Source organism: Mastomys coucha, unplaced genomic scaffold (assembly GCF_008632895.1).
Source record: "Mastomys coucha isolate ucsf_1 unplaced genomic scaffold, UCSF_Mcou_1 pScaffold22, whole genome shotgun sequence".
NCBI classification, from domain to species: Eukaryota; Metazoa; Chordata; class Mammalia; order Rodentia; family Muridae; genus Mastomys; species Mastomys coucha.
Genome location: NW_022196905.1, coordinates 84,143,767 through 84,149,850, shown reverse-complemented (window position 1 = coordinate 84,149,850; position 6,084 = coordinate 84,143,767).

Sequence of the window (6,084 nt, the reverse complement as noted above, 5' to 3'; positions counted from 1 at the left end):
ATTGGAGAGTCTCGTCTATGCCTGGAGTGACGTGTAAAAATGTCTCTAAGGCTCCAATTGCATCAGGGCTGAGGCACTTCTGTTATCACCTGGAGTCTGAACAAGGGAACTCGGGCAGGATGAATAGCATTGAGTGGATTGGGCCTTGCTCTGTCCCTCTGTCAAGGGACTCAGAATAGGCGGTCCTTCTTCTACCATAATGAGGCGTTTTATCCAATGGTGTGTGTAGCCAGCAGCCTAGAGTCCTCCCCATCCCTGCTCCCCTTTGCCCTGACACAGACCTTTGCACTGAGGAGCAGAACTGGCTTTTGCATCTCTTATGAAGAAAGCACCCCCACCTCACACACTCAGGGCCACCTTTCTGTTGCAAGCATTGATCAAGTGCACTAGTCCTTGAATGTGGTTATGAGAGAATCTGCTCAGCTCTGTAAAACAAATGCCAACTTCAGTGAGACTCTGCTGAAGGGCATTATTTTTGGGGGTTTTTGTAATAAATTTTGATTTTACAATAAATTTATCCCTAAGAATAAATTTGTCCTTAAATGTAGAAGAGGAAAGAAAAGAATACTTTTAACTTCAGACAGACTAAACTGTGGGCAAGGGACTGAAATTACTTATTAATTTCTTTGCTTAGGATGAAGCAAGAAATTTTCCTGGCAATCGGTTTCCTTTTAGAGAGATGATAACTCTCAGGAAATATCAACGTACTTAAGGAAGTTTGTCCAATGCCAGGAATGCTAGGCAGCTGTTGTGAAGTGGAACAAAAGCGGCTAACAGGACAAGCCCTGGCACAGGGACAGAGTTTTGGCTCGGTTGTGTGACCTTGGACACCATACCTATCTCTCTCTGTTTCGTGGGTTGTTTGTGAAGTGTTGCTCGTGTGAGGGCTTAGACTGCAATGGCTGCATTTGGATGCTGTGCTGCCTGCTGACTAGAGTCTCGACCCAGCTGCCCCTTTCTGTTCTTACTCTGTTTTACATACACTCCACTGACTGGCTTTTCAGCTTTTACCGTTGCTGTTGTGTCTCGCCTGCTCTAAGCCGTCTCTTCTCCCTCTGAAGTCTGCTTCTCTATCCAGTTAAGATGACTGCCAGCCTCTGGGTCAGGGTTACAATTAAATCAGAGATGGGATAGAAGAAAGAAAACCAGTAAATGCCCTTCACTAGGACTACCTAAAGATGATCCTGAGAGCATTTTGAACCTGTAGGAGAAACAGCTCTAAGGGGGACCTCAGATTTTGCTTCCTGACAGCAGAGGGGGCCATGATGTTTCTCACTACAGAAATCTACACAAGATTACTTTCCTTTTTTCTATCTGGCACTTATGAGTCTCCTGGCTCAGAGACCAGCCGTGAGGACGTTTATGGTTCATTTTGTATTAGTAATATGAATCAACACCAAGGATGCATGGTCATTGAGTGGCTTCAAATATTAATTAGGGATGTCTGTTACATTGTATTTCATATTTCTCTTATTTCTTGGATTAGGTTTGTAAAGATAAATATTTTCAAAAATATGTTGCTAACTGTGATGGCACATGCCTTCTTAGTTACTGTTCTATTGCTGTGATGAAACACTGTGACCAAGACAATGTATAAGAGGAAGCGTTTGATTGGAGGGTTGCTTACAGAGACTGAGTCCAGTACTTTCATGGTGGAGAGCCCGGGGTGGGGGGGGGCTGGAGTAGAGGGAGAGAGGCAGGAGGTGGGAGGGGAGCGGGCATGCAGGCAGTCATGGCACTGGGGGCAGTAGCTGAGAGCTGCCACTTGATCTGAAAGTCGAAGGCAGAGAAGGACACTGAGCCTGGTGTGGCCTTTTAAAGCCTTCACTACCACTAGGGTCACACCTCCTGTAACAAGGTCACACCTTTTAATTCTTAAACAGGTCACCCACTGGGAACCAAATATTCAAACATATGAGCCATGGGATTCATTCTCATTCCAATCACCACAGTGCTTCCAATCCCAGCCCTGGAAGGATGGTTGCAAGTTTGAGGGTAGTCTGAGCTTTACTGTGAGATTCTTTCTCAAAAAACAAAAAGCAAAACAAACAAAAAAGAAGCAGACAACTAAAGCCCAACTAAAACAAGCAAAAAAAAAAAAAAAAAAAAAAAAAAAAAAAGGATATGTAACTGACAAAATAGCTCCTGTTTGGCCAGTATACATTTTTGGAGTGGCCAAAGCAGGATGCAGGAAAAATAGTACTGAACTGGTGTGAATTCGGTGCGGTGGGGAATTGAAGCTGAAGGACCAAGCAGATCAAAGCTTTGCTTGGTTCACCAACAACTGTAAGCTGGTCAGAGCAGGGTAATTGATTGTGCCTATCTAGGATGTAAAATGGCAGACAGTCTTCTCTTCCAATGGAACACTGGAATTCCTTTCTGAAAATACAGGTGTTTCTCCCTACAACCTCCCCTCCCCATCCTCCCCCAGCACAAACGGTTACATATGTTCATTACAATTAAATCAGGGACGGGGTAGAAGAAAGAAAAACAGTAAACGCCCTTCACTTGGACTACCTAAAGATGATCCTGAGAGCATTTGGTTCCTTTCATTACAACCTCTTTTTTCAAGTATTAAAAAAATTCATCAGATACAGGGTCCCCAGTGAAGGAGTTAGAGAAAGGACCAATGGAGCTGAGCGGTTTGCAGCCCCTTAGGACTAACAACAATATGAACTAAGTAGTACCCTCGGAGCTCCCAGGGTCTCAACCACCAACCAAGGACTGCACATGGAGGGGTCTGATTGTTCTGGCAGCTCGTGTATAGTAGAGGATTGCAAAATCGATCATCAATAGGAGGAGAGGGCCTCGGCCTTGTGAAGGTTCTGTGCCCCAGTGTAGGGGAATGCCAGGGCCAGAAAGTAGGAGAGGGCGGGGTGACAAGCATGGGGAGGTGGGAGGCAACAGGGATTTGTTTTTGTTTGTTTGTTTGTTTTTTGGAGGGGAAACCAGGAATGGAGAAAGTTACATGTAAATAAAGAAAATATCAAAAAAAAAAAAAATTCATCAGGTTTGTGTTTTTGATAGTAATGTAATACATGTTTTTTTCCCTCATTTTCGTATAGAACAAACATATCCCAGTAATACTACAGTATCCATGTGTGTGTGTGTGTGTTTGTGTGTGTGTTGTTTAAGCACCTTGTACAAAGTTTCAGTTTGTAGAAGTTGGACATTTAGAGGACATTCATTTCTGAGTATGCAGAAGTGAGGAATAACATCTGTAAGACTGGGCCCATGCTTCAGGTGCTGTCCTGAGCAAATGGACCGTATTTTACTAAGTGAAGACCCCAAGAGTTTAGCCAGGTCAAGAAAGAATTGTACAATGTGAGAGCTAACCATTCAGCTGCCAAGTGACTCTTCGAGGACCAAAGGTGCTATGTGAGGTAAGCATGCAAGGTTTCTCCTCCCACAGAGCTTCCATTTTAGAGTGCTATGGGAAACACAGTAAATGGGGTGGAGTGTTACTCAGCTATTATAAAAAATAAGGTATTGATGGGGCTGGAGAGATGGCTGTGTTCTTAAGTGCACTGGCTGCTCTTCCAGACAACTCGGGTTTGATTCCCAGCACCCCCATGGCAGCTCAGAACAACCATTGGTAACTTCAGTCCTGGGGGATCCAATCCCCTCTGAGGGAACCGAGTTCATATGTGGTGTGTGGACATATGACAAAACACATATGTACACATAAAAAAATAAAATCAACAGCAGAAACAAGTGAAGTACTGAGCAGTGTGTGCTACAAACGAGTGGGTCTTGAAAACATGCAAGATGAAAGAAGCCAGTCACAAAGAGCCGCACATCACTGTGCGATTCCATTTAGATGCGGTGTTCAGAATAAGCAAACCACAGAAACAAAGTAAAGTGGTGTTTGGTGAGTGTTGGGAGCTGGTGATGGAGGGCATGATGACTGTTAATAGTTAATGTTCTAAAGCTGAGTATGATAATAGTTATGTGACTATAATAAATACACAAATATCCCATTGAATTTATATATGCAAAATGAGTGAATTTTATGACATGTTATATCTCAGTAAAGCTGCTATTATTATTATTATTATTATTATTATTATTATTTTAAATATTTGTTATCCTACAGTAAAGAAATGATTCTAGGGCCTAGAGAGATCGCTCAGCAGTTAAGCTCACTGACTGCTCTTGCAGAGGACCTGGGTTTGATTGACAGCACCCACATGGTAGTTCACAACCATCTGTAGCTCCAGTTCCAAGGGAATTTAATACCCTCTTCTGGCCTCTGCAGGAACTAGGTACACATGTGGTACATATAAATACATACAGGCAAACACTATATAATAAAAATAAACCTTAAAGGATTCCAAAATGACATGATATTTGGGGCTTGCTTGAACATAATTATTGTTGAGAACTGAGTTCTGGACAAAATAAGACTGGCATTTGATAATTGTAAAAGCTGAGATCTGGACATAAGATGGCCTATTCTACTGTTTTATCTACTTTTCTATGTATCTGACATTTTCTATAGGGCTAACAATGTATTAAAAAACTCATTTAGGGACTGACTCTGGGGCATTATCCTCTCACCTTGAACAGGAATGGTAACCGTTAGTAGCCTAAGGTTTAGTGGTAGGTCTCTGTATTTTGAATCCTAGCTTTGCTGTGTGACACTGCCATGCCATTTAGTTTCTTTGTGCCTTGGTTTCCTCATTCATAAAATACCGAGTTTAGAGAGTTCAGTTATAGGGATGCTGCAGAGACTCACCATTTTTAAAGGATTTACAACCTGCCTCCTTTCCTTTAAGCTGAGCTCAAAGGCTGTTGCTCAGTACTTGCTGCTCATTCTCAGGGAGATTAAGTGCTGTTGATATGCCCAGACACCACAGCAGAGCAGCCCTGACTGGAGCCCGGAGCCTGCAGTACACAGGCTCTTAGCATCTGAATAGGCATTCCCTCTGGCTCCTCTTCAGTTGTACCTCGTCTTCCCAGCCCACCCCAGCAGCCCATGGAGGTCAGAAGAGATAATTGTGCTTCTCACCTGGCTGTCACATTAAGTGTTCTCTGCTCTGGTGCTTGAGAATGACCTCTGCCCTGAAAGAAGGCAGCAGCTTCGGTGAGCCAGGCACTGTCTCCCTCTGTCTATGCATGGATGCAGTTGTGGGCTAATGTGCCCTCCTGGTAGGAAAGACTTCCTGCCTCTTTTAATCTGTTGTGAAGGCCTGGTTGTTGAGTCTGATCCTAACTCTGGCACAGATGGGTCCCCTGACTACCTCCAATGAGATATTCTTGACTTCGTACAAATAGGCGCCAGCTGTTTTACCTTGCCTTGCATTACTCGGCTCTCAACCCTGTTCTCTCCAGCAAACCCTGAGATCTTCCATTCATGCGCTCAGTAAGCATATATGATTTCCTGTTACCTCAAGAACATTATACTTAAGGTTTGGGAGAATCCAAAAGGGGGTGGGGGAGAAATGCACTCTTGGTTCTGATGTTCTTTTTTTTTTTTTTTTTTTTTTTTTTTTTTTTTTTTTTTTTTTTAGATATTTTCTTTATTTACATTTCAAATGATAACTCCTTTCCCTTCGGGGGTTGGGGGGGGGGGAGAAACCCTGTTCCCTCCCCCCTCCTCCTGCTCACCAACCCACCTTCTCCTGCTTCCTGGCCCTGGCATTCCCCTACACTGGGGCATAGAACCTTCATAAGACCAAGGGCCTCTTCTCCCATTAATGACCAACTAGGCCATCCTCTGCTACATAAGCAGCTGGAGCCATGAGTCCCACCATGTGTACTCTCTGGTTGGTGGTTTAGTCCCTGGGAGTTCTGGGGGGTACTGGTTAGTTCATATTGTTGTTCCTCCTATGGGGCTACAAATCCCTTCAGCTCCTTGGGTCCTTTCTCTAGATCCTTCATTGGGAACCCTGTGCTCATCCAATGGATGGCTGTGAGCATCCACTTTTGTATTTCTCAGGCACTGGCAGAGCCTCTCAGGAGACAGCTATATCAGGCTCCCGTCAGCCAGCACTTGCTGGCATCCACAATAGTATCTGGGTTTGGTGACTGAATATAGGAAGGATTCCCAGGTGGAGCAGTCTCTGGATTGTCCTTCCTTCA